The 16,169-nt window shown below is 51.4% G+C and overlaps 1 protein-coding gene across 3 annotated transcripts in view; it reads right to left on the minus strand.

The window, feature by feature from the left end:
• The window catches only part of NEU2 (neuraminidase 2), an 80,250-nt gene that overhangs the window by 13,342 nt on the left and 50,739 nt on the right, over window positions 1-16,169 (minus strand). Inside the window, exons 4-7 of one of the 3 annotated variants that reach the window (XM_032397586.1) lie at window positions 6,599-6,671; window positions 5,720-5,813; window positions 4,930-5,110; window positions 1,649-1,773 (exon numbers count right to left, since the gene is read on the minus strand). The gene's annotated coding sequence lies outside the window, so the exon portion shown is untranslated. Of the gene's footprint in view, window positions 1-1,648; window positions 1,774-4,929; window positions 5,111-5,719; window positions 5,814-6,598; window positions 6,672-15,307; window positions 15,355-16,169 lie in introns of those variants that run through there. The other 2 variants (XM_032397654.1, XM_032397733.1) reach the window with 2 other exon arrangements.

A 16,169-nucleotide genomic window follows, 5' to 3' on the forward strand; every position in this document is an offset into this window, starting at 1 on the left:
TCTTATTGGTGATTCTCTTTCTACTTATGGCCTGGGACAATTGCTTTATTATTTGCCATAATTCCTCTCCAAACTTCCTGCTGTGTTCAGGTCCAAAGTTTTTATTCTTGTTCCCCCATAGCTGTGAACTTAAAACAAACATATCTTCTGGCCACATGTGTATAATCCCTAATAAACTAGCTCACCGGGGTAGATATAAAATTATGGCACCCTAGAGATTTACCTGTCTTACTTTTGAGATCAAATATATATTTACATTACATATATCATCTGATATATGTAATATATATATACTTTTTTCAGCATTTCTGTGTGTTCAGGAAATTTCACGTGACCTTGGGCAAGCTACTGAATCTCTATATACCTGGCTCTCTCATCGTAAGACCATAGTGATGAATAAACAAGCTAATTTGTGTAAAGTGCTTAGAACTGAGCCTGGCCCAGAGGTGGCCAATAGATATCATGGTAATTATTCATGCTTCTGATCAGTCCTTTTTCTTGATCAGGCCTTTATATATTTCAAATGTTTGTTTGGGTGCCTGGTGGCTCACTCAGTTAAGGGTCTGACTCTTGATCTCAGCTCAGGTTTTGATCTCAGGGTCATGAGTTTAAGCCCCACATTGGGCTCCATGCTGGGCATGAAGCCTACTTAAAACAAAAATCAAATGTATTTTTAAAATAACAATTATAATTTTTTTAAATTTAAAACATTGAAATTCTTCTCCTCTCCCCACTCCCAACAGCAAGCTCAACAAAGGAAGTTATTAGATAATCTTAAAAGAAATTCTCTTGTAAGGAATTAAACTTACTACACTTCAGTGTTCAATTCCTGCCAATGCACATTTATAATCGTCACTTTAAAATGTTTGTTTTATGATTATTAAGTCTGTTAATGAGCTATCAAAAATTATCACCCAGAAAACATCACAAAAGCTTCTGGTCAAGGACATCCCAGGTCTTGAAAGGGATTTCTCTGTGTCTTAATCCATTTGGGCTCCTATAACAAAATATCATAGGCTGGGAGGCTTATAAACAATGGAAATCTATTTCTCACAGTTGGGGAGGCTGGGAAGTTCAAGATCAAGGTGCTGGCAGATTCACTGTCTGGTGAGAGCCCTCTACGGTTCATAGACAGCCATAGTGGAAGGGCAAGGGAGGTCTCCGGGGTCTCTTTCGTTAAGACTCTGTAAGTCCCTCATAGGCAGAATTCTCATGACCTAATCACCTTCCACAGACCCCAGCTCCTAAGACCATCACTTTAGGGGTTAGTTTTCAACATATGAATCTTGGGGACACAAACATTCAGTTCATGGCCGTCAGTATCATCCCAGAATATTCTTACAGCAGAGCAGTAGATGGTCATTAAAGAGTGCAGGTCTCCAATGTGTGCAGAATTGGAAAACCATCAAGACAACATAGAACAGTGTATACAAGCTGTGGCCCCACCTAAGGAAGATACACGGGTGTGTGTTGGTGGGGGGGGGGTGTGCGTGCTTGTGTGTGTGAGACAGAGAGCGAGATTGAGAGAGAGAGAGGTGAGGTACAGAGAGAACATTTCTAGACCAATACTCACGAAACTGTTCGCGGAGGTTATGTAAAATGTTTTTGAGCAAGAAAGTGACAAGATCAGGGCTGTGAGCAGACTCACATGGCATACTGAGTGGGATGGAGTGGGAAGGACTGGAAGCAATTGAGCCAGGAGATCTGTTTAGAGGCCGTTGCTCTCGTCAGGGTAAGAACTGCCGGAGGGCTATTCCAAAGCAGTGAGATGGACTGGAGGAGAAAAAAAGAAATTAGATTCACCTTCGAGATGCTCCCAGTGGCACCCCCAGGGCCTAGCACGGTATCTACACCTACTAGGTGCTCACCAAAGACATGAAATAAATGGTCTCCCGTATGAAAGATTTGACCATTCCTCTCCCAAGACATCCACTAGCCACCTTAAGATGTAAATCCCACAGACCCCGTCAACTCTCTTCACTCAGCCCTGGGCTCTGGGGAGCAGGGTCAGGAGATGGGGTCCACAGGCAGGTAAGGCTGCGGCCCACGTTTCCCTTGTTTTCCTCTGGCCCTGCCCATCCGGGAGTGGGGAACCTGTTCCTGCTCAGCCCCTGCTCTCACTCCACCAGGCACCTCTCCGACAGTCTGCTTTACCACAGGCAGGGCTCTGAGCTGGGCACCGCGAGTCTATGTGGCAGGAGAAGCGTCTCCAAAAAGCTTCGGGCCCACTTCCCTTGGGAACTAAGGGAAGACAAGAAAACTGCTAATGAGGAAGGGGGAAAGCATGCCAAGAAAATCAGATATAACCCTACACACACACACTCATGCCCACACATGCACACGTGCCCCAGCTACCATAACACTTTGCACTTAGGACTTGCTTAAAATACGGGTTTTAAATGAGTGCAACAATGAAAGGAGAGTGAGCGGAGGAGAAGGAATTGCGGGAGTGTAGCAGTTGAAGGGAAGATGCTCCTGAAGAACAGGTCTTTCGCAGACCCTCCCTGCAGCACTGGTATCTATGGAAGCTCAACGGGGAGCCTTTGGTGGTGGGGGATGAGGAGGGCGAGTGGGAATAACTATATTTATTCTGGTATCTTCTGAGCCTAATGTGGGGTCTGGCTTATAATATCCTGCTCAAATGTTTGTTAAATAAATGAAGGGATGTTTGGATGGATGGATGGTTGGATGGATGGTTGGATGGATGGGTAGATGGATGGATGACAGATGGATAAGAGACTACTTCTACCTGGCTTTTAGAGGCAAAACTGAAACGAGTGTTTTGTGGCCATTGGGTGGCTGCGGTAGACAGCTCTTCAAAGACGGCCCTCAGCAACCCCTACCTCCTGGCATTCGTGCCTTTGTGTAATCCCCTACCTTTGAGTGTAGGCTGCACCTGATGACTTTCTCCTAGCAAGTAGAGGGCAGCAAAAGTGATGGGCCGTTACTTCTGTGAGTAGACTACAAAAGACAGTGACTTCCATCTTCCTGGTGATGAGATGTCACAGTACAGAGGCCCATGAGATGGCCTCAGGCCAACAGTCAGTGAGGGGCTGAGGCCCTCAGTCCAACAGCCCATAAGGAACTGAATGCTGCCAACAATCTCATAAGCCTGGAAGGAGACCTGGATTACAGCCCGTGTGAGACCCTGAGTAGAGCACCCATCTAAGCTGTGCCCCAATTCCTGACCCACAGAAACTGTGAGATGACAAATGTGTGCTGTTTCAAGCTACCATGTCTGGGGTTAATTTGTGGCCAGCAAGAGAGAGCCAATACAATGGCCGATTTGAGTTTATAAAAATGAACATTCTGGTAATTAAGCTTGGCAAACGATGGTAGTGGTTAAGAACCCAGCTTCTAATACCAATTGGCCTAGTTTGAATCCTGGGTCCCCAACTTACTAGCTATGTGAACTTGGGCAGGATGATCAACTTCTCTAAGCCTCTGTTCCCGTATTCTTAAAATGGGTATAATTCTCTGCTCACAGAGATTACACAAGGATTACATAAAGTGCTTAAATAAAGTACTTAGCCTGGTACCTGTCACCCAATAGAAGGTAGGTGTTAGCAATAATAAGAATCATAGTAATGGGGCAAGCACCCTCACAGAGCAGCGGGTGTCCCACAGCTGGAGGTGACCAAGCTGAGGCATGATGGCAAGGTGCAAGAAGTGCATGGAACCCTAGAGGACTCCAAACCCGTTCCCAAGCCTCAGAGTCAAGTGCTGTGTGGCTGCCTGGCCAGTGCTGAGGGGTGAGGGGTCAGGTGTGCCAAGGGACCATCAGTGTTACCTTGCACCGGGGTTTGGTAATAGCTATTCCCCGCCTTGACCATGGGTGGCTCCTTCACTCCTGCATGGCCTCTGGGTCAGGTGCGTGCAGCCTCCACCCTGGCTGGGCCCATAGGGCCCAGGAAGGTAAACACCCAGGCAGGAAGTGATTGTCATGGGCATGGGGCCAGCTCTGGGCCGAGACGGGTCTGAAGGTCAGGAATGCTTCCCCGGGAGCCTTTTCTAGGAGAGGACAAAGTGCTTGGCTGCAGGCTCTCTGGGACGGGGTGGAGGGCACGCAGATCTTGCTGGGGACACGGCAACCTGCTCAGGGGGGCCCCGGACAGGACAGAGGACAGGAGAAGAAGCATCGTCCAGGGGGGCCCCACCCCCCAGGAGCACCTCACTGGCAGGTGAGCAAACAGTTTTGGTATTCTTAATGAAACAAGATGAAATAAGAGAGGGAATGGGGGTTGCGGCCGGATTGGAAAGACCCCAGGCAGGTGTGTGACGGAGAAGGGTCTCCAAAAATTGAGACCACGCATCCACTCATTGAGAAAGAGCCCCAAGAGAGAATTTCACTGTGGAGACCTGAGTCTAGTCTTGGTTTCACCATTCCCTGCCGGGACTCAGTTTGCCCATCTGTGAAGTGGGGTAATGATCCCTTCCAGGCCCCCCTCCTGTCAAGGCTATGGGGACCAGTGAGATAACACACAGGACTGGCTACATCATTGGCAGGGCCCCATGCAAACTGAACATGTGAGGCCCTTTGTTCGAAATTGGTTGAAAATTTCAAGAATGAAGAATTTTAAAAGTATTAAGAATGGCAACAGCAGAGCGTTAAACCAAGTGAGGGGCCCTTCTGAGCGCGGAGTCCTGTGTGCCCATGGCTCCAGCCGTAATAAAAACCGTATATATGTAAACTGTAAAGTGCCAAACAAACCGTGATTACCATGTGCCACGGCTCAAACCTCGGGGTCAGGAAGCACACCGGGGGACCGGACGTCTCAGCCCTGGAGCGACAGCCCCCCGCAGTGCTGCCCCCTCCTACTGCCCCTGCGCCTCAGGGTCCCATCTCAAAAGGACAAAAGGCCCGGCCCCTCTGAACCTTCCAGACGCATCCACCTGCCTGGCATCAAGCCAAAGCATGGTGTGACTCACATGTCGGGGGATGTGCTGCTCTTGGAGGTGGTGGGTGGGCTCTTCTTTTCTACCTTGATTTAAAATCTGGGATGTTTGCATAGTCACTGGCAGAGCAGAAGTAGACTTGGGGCTCCCGGATTTGTGACCGTTCTGCCGTGTTCTGCCGAAGATGTTCTGCCGATGACCCACCCGGTTTTGCCTTTTGGAACAATGCTCAGGTTAAGGCAGGAAGACCGTTGATGGGAATGGCCCAAGCCCCTGTCACACCTCTGTCCTCCCCTCCCCTCTCCGTGTGCCACTCCGACTTTCTCTTCCGTGTTCAGTGCTGCCCGTTCTCTGGTGCCCTTGGCATCGCACAGCCTGGCAGTGGTAGGAACCAGCGTCTCCGGCGGTGTCTTAAGCTTCCTGGGAAATCAGACAACAGACCATCTCCCCAACCCCACTCTCAACCCCACCCCTTCCTGGAGTCCAAAGTGTTGTGTCTGGCAAAGCCCTCCCTTACAGAGGACCCCCACGGGAGAGGCAGGGTGACAGCAAGGTGGTGGGAGTCAGGGGCCACACCTTTCTCCCCGTGGCCAGAGATGGAGGAAGACAATTGCTTAAAGAACTCCCCCTTGCCTGTGGGAGGCCTCTCTGGCCTCAGCGGGGCAGCCCAGGGGGCTTCCACCAGTGGACAGACCAGCCCAGAGGCTCAGAGGAGGCGAGTTCTAACAGCCCACGCGAGCCTGCCAGCCTGACACCAAACATCGCCTACCTCAGGGCCCTTTCTCCAGCTCCACGAGCGCGTTGCCTCCCCAAGTAAGGATACTCCCCAGCACCACCACAGAATGCCACAATTCCTTCCTGTATTCCTTCATCAAATAATTGTGAGCAGCTTGGGCAAGTGAGGCTTGGCAGAAAGTCTGGGGGCACAGATGGGACCAGGGTGGCAGAGGAGAACCAGAACCCCAAGGCCAGGTTAGGGGCCCTCCCTCCATGAGGGGGGCACAGAATCCCCTCCTCCCTCCAAGGATGGTTACGGACTGTGGGACCTAGAGGCACTTCGGCGGGCTGAGCCATGGGGTTATAGCTCTGAGCCTCCCGGCCGTTGTTTTCCAGAGCTCCCCCTGGCGTCTCAGGGAGCTGCTGGGGCAGAGCAGCCTGGGCCTCAGGAGGAATTACTTTTCTCATCACCTTGGGTTCACCTTCCCCCACTTTTGGAGCTGTGGTCTTTTGGACATAGAGGAAATGCCCACAGGAAGATGGCAGCCTGCACCCCTCTCCCTGGTTGGTAGCAGTCCTTGAGTGTCCCTGGGAGACCCCACTGGGTCAGGGCAAAGCACTATAGAGGGGGCGTCCGCCTGGAATGTTCCTTAGTGGGTTTCTTTGGGAGAAGAGCTCAGGTGGCTAATTAAGAACCTGGGTGTCTGGGAACCTGAATCAGGCCATCTCTCAATCTTTCTACCTCCACTGGTCTTGCCTTAGGGATGGGGGAAAAAATCACGTGTTCGAATGAAGGTTGGGGCGATTATCAAAGGGGTATCAGGGAGGCCTGCACGAAGGAAGTGGCCTTTGAGCTGAGCATCATTAAACAATCTTACATCACTTCTTAATTGTTTACAAGAGGAGAAGAACTAATGGGTATGGTTTTATGTGTTATAAAGTAGGGCTCTCTAACTTGAAAATAAGGTAATATTTTCACGCTTACCCTATTTGAATGATCCAAGTCCTTCAAAGAGCACACTTTCGCAGAGAGCGTATTCGCAGGTGGAGTGGGAACCCTGCAGGGCATGGGGATGGAAGAGGCAGAGACGTGGACCGTGAGGTGAAGCATGAGGCCCGTATAAAGGCTGCTGATGGGATGGGTTTGCTGGAGCAGGAGGAAGGGAGAGGGAGGTGGCCTGCAACCCACGATGCCTGGACCCCAAAGCCTCCTGGAGATCCCAGTGGGGGTCTGTATGGCCAACCCACCCCACGGGGAGCTCACCCCGCACTCCTGTACTCCAGCAGTAGCCGGCTTTGCCTCGGTCACCTTCACTTTTGACTGGAGGCTCATGCAGCAGCACCAGCGTCTCCCATGGCTAGAACCTCCGCCCATTTATTATCCGGATCTTTGATGAGTTTAAAAATGGGGCGCTGATTCATTATTATTTAATGAGTATGTTTCCTCCAGAGAGAACAGGCTCTCCAGAGAAGAAGCAGCTTGGATAATGCCTTCAAAGGCTCAGAAACGCTTGGGAGCCTCTGGGGTAGCGACCAGCTGGGAGAAGGGAGGAAGGCAAGCTGGTCTGAGGACCTTGACCTCCAGTTCCTATCTGGAAGTGGCTCCCTGGGATTGACTCGGGAAGCATTGCTCAATCCTGAGTCAAGTTTATATGACCTCCTTGTGTCGGGGTTTCAATCCATCACGACACTGAGCTCCTGGCACGCTGACTCCTTCTCACCTTGTCCAGCCAATCAGTGTTTGCTGCACGCCTGCCCGGGGCAGTGGTAAGATGTGATGAGATGGACAACCTACCCCCCCCCCCCCGCCCCTTTCCCAAGGCCCCTCAGCTCACTCCACCCCCCATACTGCTGTCCAAATAGGTAGGTTAGGAAAACCCAATTTCTCACTCACAGCTGATTCACTCGGCATCCCTGAGCCCAAACAGATTCCCATTAAATCCCACTAATGGGACAAAAAAACTTCCAAGTATTTTAATTTCATTAAACCCTGACATAATGAGCTAAAATCCACTCATGAAAGTGAGTATATCTATAAAGATTTTTTTTTTTTCTCTCATCTGAGTGATAAAAACATTCCTTGGTGGATTCCTGAATGCTGGAGGAAAGCCTTCTTTTCTCTAAGTTCCTTTTTAGGAAGTTAGCTTTGAACTTTAAAATGATTGTAAGGTTTTCTGTTTCCGGAGTAAAAAAGCATTTGGCACAGGGACAATTTTTCCTGGTGCCCGAGATATCAGAGCCGGTCTCTGGAACATGCTTTCCACGGGTTTCTGGCCTCTTTGGAACCTGTTCAGAGTCAAGATCAAAGTCACTCGCAGTCGGTGAACTTGGGTTCCAAGTCAAGGGTGAGACATGGAGAGATTCTAGCTCAGGGTCACGATGAAGCCATCATGATGTTCAATCTAAGATAAACAGACCCACCTAGGCTATGTTTGGGAAAATATTATTATGGTTGATTTGTGTATTCATTGGAGAAATATCACAGAAATTGTCAAAATAAAGGAGCATGGGTAGATGTGCACACATCTAACCTCGGGCCCCAGGCTCAGTCACTGTCTACTTTTTCTCTCTCTCTGAATTGTCTATGATTTCTAAGGCTGTTTTCTCAGGAAAGGCTGTTTGCTTTAAGTCAGAATGTCCTAAATTCAAGGTGGTCCTCACCCCTAGTTTAGAAATCATGCTCTCTGCCAGGGCCACGCTGCCTCTACCACATGCTGGCTGTGTGACCTGAGCTGAGTCAGTTAACCTCTCTGAACCTCTATGTCCTCCATTGTACAAATGGGGGAAATGGCACAAGGACCGTAACGATCATTAGGATTGCCCTGGGGGTTCCATGAGATGAAGAATATAAAGGGCTTGGCTTTCACTGTTATTATCCCAGTAGGCCTAGAGGATAAAAAATAGATCCTCTTTTCCAGGATAAACATTGACCTTAAGTAGTAGAGAATTTATCAGCTCACATTGAAAATTGAGCACTAAGCATGAAAGTGTACATAGAACCCTCAAGTGTAAAGAGAACTGGCTTCCGCTGACCAGTTCATCCGACCTGCTCCAGGCGCTCTGAGCCTGGCCAGCTTTGGGAAACTCCTTTCCCTGCATGGTGCCATTCAGGTCTGCCAGTCGTCAGCTGGGGAGACTGCACACCCACCCAAGGTGTCTGCACATTGGACCCGACGATTATTTCCCTCCAGTGAATATTTCTTGGTACGTGAAGGTGTTTTTTTCCTGGCAAAACCACAGGGCTCCAATTTTTAAAAACGAGTCTGATCACTGCTGGCATGGAAAGAATTTGAGGAAATCAATGATGGATGAACCTCCTAGACGTAGGGCTCTATCTGTAAGGAGAGTGTATTAGCTTCTCGTTGCTGCTGTAACATACGAGCACGTACTTAAGTGACTTCAAACAGCACAGACGCATCATCTTCCAGTTCTGGAAGGCAAGAGTCTAAAATGGGTCTCCCTGTACTAAAACCAAGGTGTTAGCTGGGCCACTTTTCTTCTGGAGCCTCTGGGGGAAAACGTTTCCTTGTCTTTTCCAACTTCCAGAGGCCACCCACATTCCTTGCCTCGTGGCCTCCTCTTCCATCTTCAAAGCCAGCAACGGTAGTACCTGCAATCTCTCTGACCCTCCTGCCTCCCTCTTATAAGGACCCTGGTGATTACACTGGAGACCCCGGCCTGACCCTGTGACTTGAGCGTCTGTGATGAGCGCCAGGTTCTGCAGGATCAGAGAACCCCACCAGGTGGGGCTTGGAGTGGTGGCTGGCCAGCTGCAGCCCGAGGACATCTCAACTTGTCATGTAGTCAGGTGCTGTGATCATCGGACCCGTTCGTCCATCACCCCATGGCCAAGGGCATGTGGGTTCTCAGTATTTGCTGGATAGAGGGAGGGGTCAATGGATGAACAGAAGTCTCTGGACTTCACTGTGGACAGAGTGGGCCCAGCCCTCCAGGGAGGAGCCCTGGAGGACAGAGAGCTGAGGAGCGGGGTGGGGGGCACAGGTGGGACACCAGCACGGACCCAAGCATCAGTCTAAGCTGGAAGCCACGGTTGGAGCCCTGTCAGGAGGAATGAAAGGAGGAGCCACACTGGGCAGAGAGCACAGACTCAGGAAGAGTCAGAAACACGAAGAGATCCAGGCTCTGGGGAGACAGCTGCTGTGATCTGGGGGCTAGGCAGCCCCCAGCTGGGTCATCGAGAGTCTTGTTGGTGTGGGGAGGTCCCAGACACCCACCAGCCATTTCGTACATACCGGATGTGCCCTGCTGATGGCCCGGCAAGGTTTGGGTTATTTATAGTTAAAGCATACGGATTCATGAACACAGCAATAAATGGCAGAGAAACGTGGTGGCAGGAACTTCAGAGAGCAGTGGTCTTTACCCTCTTAGGGCCTGATGCCAGCCGTGGACGGCCCTGCTCCCACCCCACCCCCTACCCACACTCCTGCACATGGTTTCAGCAGACTTTCCGCCTCGCTGAGGTTCAGGCTCAGAAGGCTGAGCTGAAGCAGGACTTGTCAGAACCCCTGGAGGGCTGGTCACAACATGACGCCATCCCCACCCCCGCCTGCCCAGGGCTGCTGGCTGAGTGGCTCTGGGGGAGAGCCCAGGATTCTGCACTTCTTCAAAGCCCCCAGATATTGTTGCTGCTCAAAGTGAGCCATGGTATGGAAACCCCGGGCATATAGAGAGGGAAGAAAGCCTGAGTTTGGAAGAGGAATGAACTCTGTGCTATCTGGTTCATCCAGGTGATTCCAACTCAGCGTTTCCGGAATGTCGATCATTGACTTTGCACATTTACAATTTTTGACATTTCCATGTACCACTGGTGCTATTAACAGTTTCTACAGATTGGCTTTAAATTAAATCCTCTACTTATTTTCACCCCAAGCATTAATACCTATGAAATCGCAGGTTTGATGTGCTAATTGGAATTTTTCTAAAGTTTTTCACCCCAAGCATTAATACCTATGAAATCGCAGGTTTGATGTGCTAATTGGAATTTTTCTAAAGTACATAAACTATGTAACTATTAATTTTTTGATGTTTGAAGTGCTCCCAAAAATTGGTTTGCAGTCACTGGTTTAAATCCCAGGCAGCTGGAAGGAGAACAGGGGACTATGGAGATTCATTCCAATCCTCTGGATATTTTAGGTGCGAGACAGTTGAAAGAAACCAACACCCCTAAACTTCTCTGCCACTATTGCTGTTTTTGTAAAAAAAAAATAATCTCCCTCTTGGGGCACCTGGGTGGCTCAGTCGGTTAAGTGTCTGACTCTTGATTTCAGCTCAGGTCATGATCTCAGGGTCGTGGGATCAAGCCCCATGTCCAGCTCTGCCCTCAGTGTGGAGTCTGCTTGAGATTCTCTCTCCCTCTCCCTCTGCCCCTCCCCCTGCTTGCATGCACTCTCTCTCTCAAATAAATAAAAGCTTTAGGGCGCCTGGGTGGCTCAGTTGGTTAAGCGACTGCCTTCGGCTCAGGTCATGATCCTGGAGTCCCTGGATCGAGTCCCGCATCGGGCTCCCTGCTCGGCAGGGAGCCTGCTTCACCCTCTGACCCTCCCCCTCTCATGTGCTCTCTCTCTCTCTCTCATTCTCTCTGTCTTAAATAAATAAATAAAATCTTTAAAAAAAAATAAATAAATAAAAATAAATAAATAAATAAATAAAAATAAAAATAAATAAATAAAAGCTTTAAAAAAAAATAAAAAATATCCCCTCCTGAATAACTCACTCATTGAAACCAACACAGAAATCCTAGCCTTCCTGCCCATTAGCGCACAGCTCTATCACCTTCCATATCCCTCCGGCATTCTGTTCTCCTTGGATGCTCTAGTCTCCTCTCTACCACGGCACACGCTACGGGTCTTGAGCTTGACAGCACATGCCTCAGTAAACCTCAGTTTACCTAACGTCCTTGGTAAACCCTCCTCAGGGCCTGAGTCACCTCCCTCCCACCTGCAGGCCTCTGAGAGATCACAGGATCTCACCAGGAGGCATGCAGAGGCACTGGAATGCTTCTAGCGCTGCACAGACGAGAGAAGTTTCTAGAAGGACAAGAGAAGCCAGAGGAGTCATCTTTGGGATGATGAGCCACATCCCATCATCTTTGGGATGATGAAGCCAGAGGAGTCATCTTTGGGATGATGAGCCAAGTGGGCAGGAGGGAATTCCCTCCTGCCCACTTGTGGGGGCCCCGGGGCCCAGCCCAGAGCAGACGCACCCGTATTCAACGTGTGGGTGGACAGTAGCCCCCAGAACACAAGGCCACAACTAACAAGGTCAACCTCATGTCCTAACCCAGAGAGTTGACAGCCTAGAGACACCACAAATAAGGGAAGCCAGCGTTGGACCACTGGGAAGAGATGCCCAGGAATCCCTTCAAGCTAGGATAAGAAAAAGGTTTTAAGAAATATTATTGGAAAAATACAAGCAGCCTGCGGAGGACTGAGAACCAGAAATGGGAGACAGGAAAGCTACATCTCTCTCTCTCTCTCTCTTCCTCTCTCCCTCCCTGGGCTTTCTTCTTCTGCTTGTGTGCTGTTTGTCTCTCTGTCTGTCTCTCCACACTGGCTGCACGGCTCCACCTATACATGGATTGTCCTGGCCAATTAAAAATGCCTCTTCCACCGGGGTGCCTGGGTGGCTCAGTTAAGCGTCTGCCTTTGGCGCAGGTCATGATCCCAGGGTCCTGGGATGCAGCCTCTCATCGGGCTCCCTGCTCAGTGGGGAGCCTACTTCTCCCTCTCCCCCTGCCGTTCCCTCTGCTTGTGCTCCCTCTCTCAAATAAATAAATCAAGTCTTTAAAAAAAAGAATGCCTCTCCCAACCCCATAGCCATCCAGTCCAGATCCCCCTGCTAACTGGCCCGATCCCCATCTCAGTCATCTCTGGGAGAGTGAATCCGGCTGGCTCAGCCCAGCCTCCAGCTTGATTCCTCCTGGGTCAAAGGTCCACTCTCTTCCGGCCAGCTGTGGCTAGGGGGCTGGGGCCAAGGGCACTCTGGGTCCTTCCCCTTCCAGGGCTGAGGATGGAGCGAACTCCCAGGAAGGCGTTCCAGAACTGGAGGGAAGGATGGCCACTTTCTGGTAAAAGGACTGGTTCCCCAGAGCCATTTTGAGAAATCGGGTTGGGATTGAGATATTCCCAACCAGCAATGCAAGTACCCTTTTCATTCCTTCGCCAGTTGTTATGAACTGAATATTCACGTTCCCCCCAAATTCGAATTTAAAGCTCAAACCCCCAGTGTAATGGTATTTGGAGATGGGGCCTCTGGGAAGTGAGTAAGGGCAGATGAGGTCAAGAGGCTGGGGTCCTTATGATGGGATTACTAACCTTCTAGTGACCTCTCCCTCTCTCCTCCCCCCTCCCGCTCGCTCTCCTGTGCACACACCCCAGGGGAGGCCATGTGAGGACATGCGTAGAAGGTGGCTGCTGTCTGCGGGCCAGGAAGCGGGCCCTCCCCAGAACCCCTCTATACTGCTCCCCGATCTCACACTTCCAGCCTCCGGAGCTGTGGGAGAATAAATCTCGGTTGTTGCAGCCACCCGCTCTGTGGTATTTTGTGAAGGCAGCCCGAGCTGACTAAGACAGCAATACCAGTCTTGTCATTTTTAGCAGGCCTTTTTATAAATGCTCTAGAATGTGGGTTGAGAGATGAGTTCACAGCAACTCCAACATGCAAATGGCCCCACAACTGGAACTCCACAAAGACCCAGTGTTGAGTGTGCAACTCCCTGCATATAAACATCCCTGTTTGGCTCTGGAGACAACATGCCCACTTTTAGGTAGTGTCTGTTTTGCGCTGTGACTGGGAGCCGGGCTGCCCTGGCCGGCCTCGCTCGGGCTGGGTCCAGCAGACCTTGGCCCACAGGCAGGCGGGAGCTTGCCAAGGGCGGTGGCCAATTGAGGCCGCTCACCCAGAAGGAGTGGTCCTTGTCCCCAGCTCACTCCCTCCTACTGCTCACAGCCTGTCTAATGCCTGGATTTGGAAAACCTGAAAGGGGGTCAGCTTCCATTAATTAGGTAAAAGTTCTCTTAATGATGGGAAAACACTGCGGGAGCTAGTTCAGGCTTCACTTTGAGAAAGTAGGTTGAGCCCTCACCTCCCCCATCCAGCTGAGAGTGACGGCTGTCACCAACGTGCCCAGAGGGGACAGGACGCTCAGGAACTGCCACCAGCCAGTCCCTGTGGACAAGGCATAGATTTCACTCACTGGGACAGAGCCAAGGTTCTCTGATGACCCTTGATTCCTTTGTTTCAAACCTTATACCTGCTTTTTTATATTGAGCATTATACATATTTTACAATCTTGGGTTCTTTTTACATTAAAAAGTAAAAACAGGGGCACCTGGGTGGCTCAGCTAAGCTTCCGACTATTGATTTCGGCTCAGGTCATGGTCTCGGGGTTGTGGGATTGAGCCCAGAGTCAGGCTCCGTGCTCAGCGAGGAGTCGGCTTGTCCCTCTCCCTCTGTTCCTCCCCCACTCGTGCTCTCTCTCTCTCAAATAAAATCTTTTTAAAAAACTAAAAAATAAAAAGTAGAAACAATTTAAACAAATGGATCATTTAATTACTTGCAAAGAGTAAAAACAGTAGGGAGTATCACTTGCTGACGTGGGGCCAGGCACCCTAATCTTGTTTAATCCTTGTCCTAGCACTGCACAAACGAGAGAGGTTTCCGGAGGGAAAGAGAAGCCTGAGGAGGGGTACTCTCATGTCTGGGATGATGGGAGATGTCAGAAATGGACCTTGCTTGCTCTGCTGGAACTCTGAGCAAAGGGGCACGTCTGTCTCCAGACCCTGGGGCCCGTTCAGAGTCAGAACCACCCTCAACGAGTGAATAAATGAAACCCACCGAGGCCATGACTGATCAGCTCTACCCTGGGTCAGCTACCTATAGCCCACCCCCTGCAGATGGGAGGCTGAGGATCGAGGCTGTGTCAGGGGCCCAAGGAGACCTATCCCAAGAGCCCCGAAAGGGCGAGCTGGGAGGGCACACCCTGTCATCCCCTCCGCTCCCAGGTCCCATGGCTTCAGCCTGACTTGGACTTCAGGGAAGGAAGAAGGCCACCCAATATTTGCTGGGCTGCACAGGAAGTGAGCTGCTAGGAGGCCACGCACCCCCACTCACTAAGATGCCTGGGCCTGGCCATCCTTCTCACCAGGGTAACCGAGGGCCACAGCCACTGTGGGGAGGACCCCTGCCCCTGGCTTGAGCCCCTGCCCCCTAACTGCCCTGGGGACCCCATGAAGGGGGAAGGAGGGGCTTGCCGAACAGGCTCAGCCCCCAGAGAAAACAGGGCTGGTCTGGCCTTGCTTCTGGTTTTGTCCCCTGCTACGTGCTCTGTCTGATCTTTGCTCACTGCTTCGTGCACGTGCTTGGCCTTTCCCTGGGTCCACTGAAGCCATTTCTTTTCTCTCAGCAGCAGGGCAGGGCCCTGGGGCCTGTAAGACCTGGGTTCGAATTCTGCCTCAGCCACTTACCAGCTAGCTGTAAGATCTCAGGCAAGTGCCTGAGTTTCTCTGAGGAGGGCATGACCAGGAAGGGCAACCAGGGCAACCCGAAGCAGATGAGGCCCTGAGAGAGGGAGTGGGAAGGCCTGGCAGAGGACCCGGCTGAAAGACCAGTGGGTGTGATGCATGGTCGGGGACTGGGGGGCACCGCAGGGGCAGGGCGCTGGGGCCTCGCCCACCTGCGTCTGAAGCCGGAAGGGTGGCAGACACTGGAAAGAAGGGGAAGAAAGTGAGCCCTCTGGTGCCGTGTACAGCTGGACGCTGGACGCTGGGGCCTCTGGCCGGTGTCTGACCGGTTTATGTTCCGGAAATCCCCACCGTCTCCTGCCCACGCCTGAGGGAGCCAGGAAGCCCTGGTCAGGCCACAAGGGCCCCAGTCGCAGCAGCCCCTGTCGGGAACAGGAGAGCAGAGAAGCTAAATCCTCTCCGACCCCAGCAGCCAACTACCCACAGAGGCCAGCGTCAGCTCAGGACACTGGCCTGGGTGCCACGCCGGTCCTGGAAAGGCCGGCTCTGGCCTCCACACTGCCCCACCCCCACCCCGCCTGTGGGTCAGTGTTGCCCCTCAGGCGATTTCTGGAAGCCGGAAAGGGGACTGGCCAAAGACGTGGTTCTCAAGGCGTGCTCTCCAGACCACCTGAAGCAGCAGCAGCGGCTGAGAACCTGCTAGAAATACAAACTCTCGCCGCCCCCCCCAACCCTCCTGCAACAGGAGCTCTGAGGGTGCGGCCCAGCAGTCTGTGCTTTAACCCCCTGAGGCCCGCACCCGTGTGAGGACCACTGCTTCACAGCCCGGAGAAGAAACGCTCCAACAAGGACATGGAACAACGTGGAACAATGTGGAACGGCGGAGCCGCCTCTCACAAGCCAATGTCACGGGAAGAAGTCAGACACAAAAGAGAACATTCTGAACTCTTCCATCAAGTACCAAAACAGGCCAAGAGTCATCCATGCTGTGAGGTCAGAGGTTACCCTCAGAGGCAGGGCAGGGGAAGGGGCGGAGAGACTCTCCCGAGTGGTGGTGACCTTCTCCTTCCGGGT

This window comes from Phoca vitulina, unplaced genomic scaffold (assembly GCF_004348235.1).
Source record: "Phoca vitulina isolate PV1807 unplaced genomic scaffold, GSC_HSeal_1.0 scaffold1, whole genome shotgun sequence".
Taxonomy (NCBI): Eukaryota; Metazoa; Chordata; class Mammalia; order Carnivora; family Phocidae; genus Phoca; species Phoca vitulina.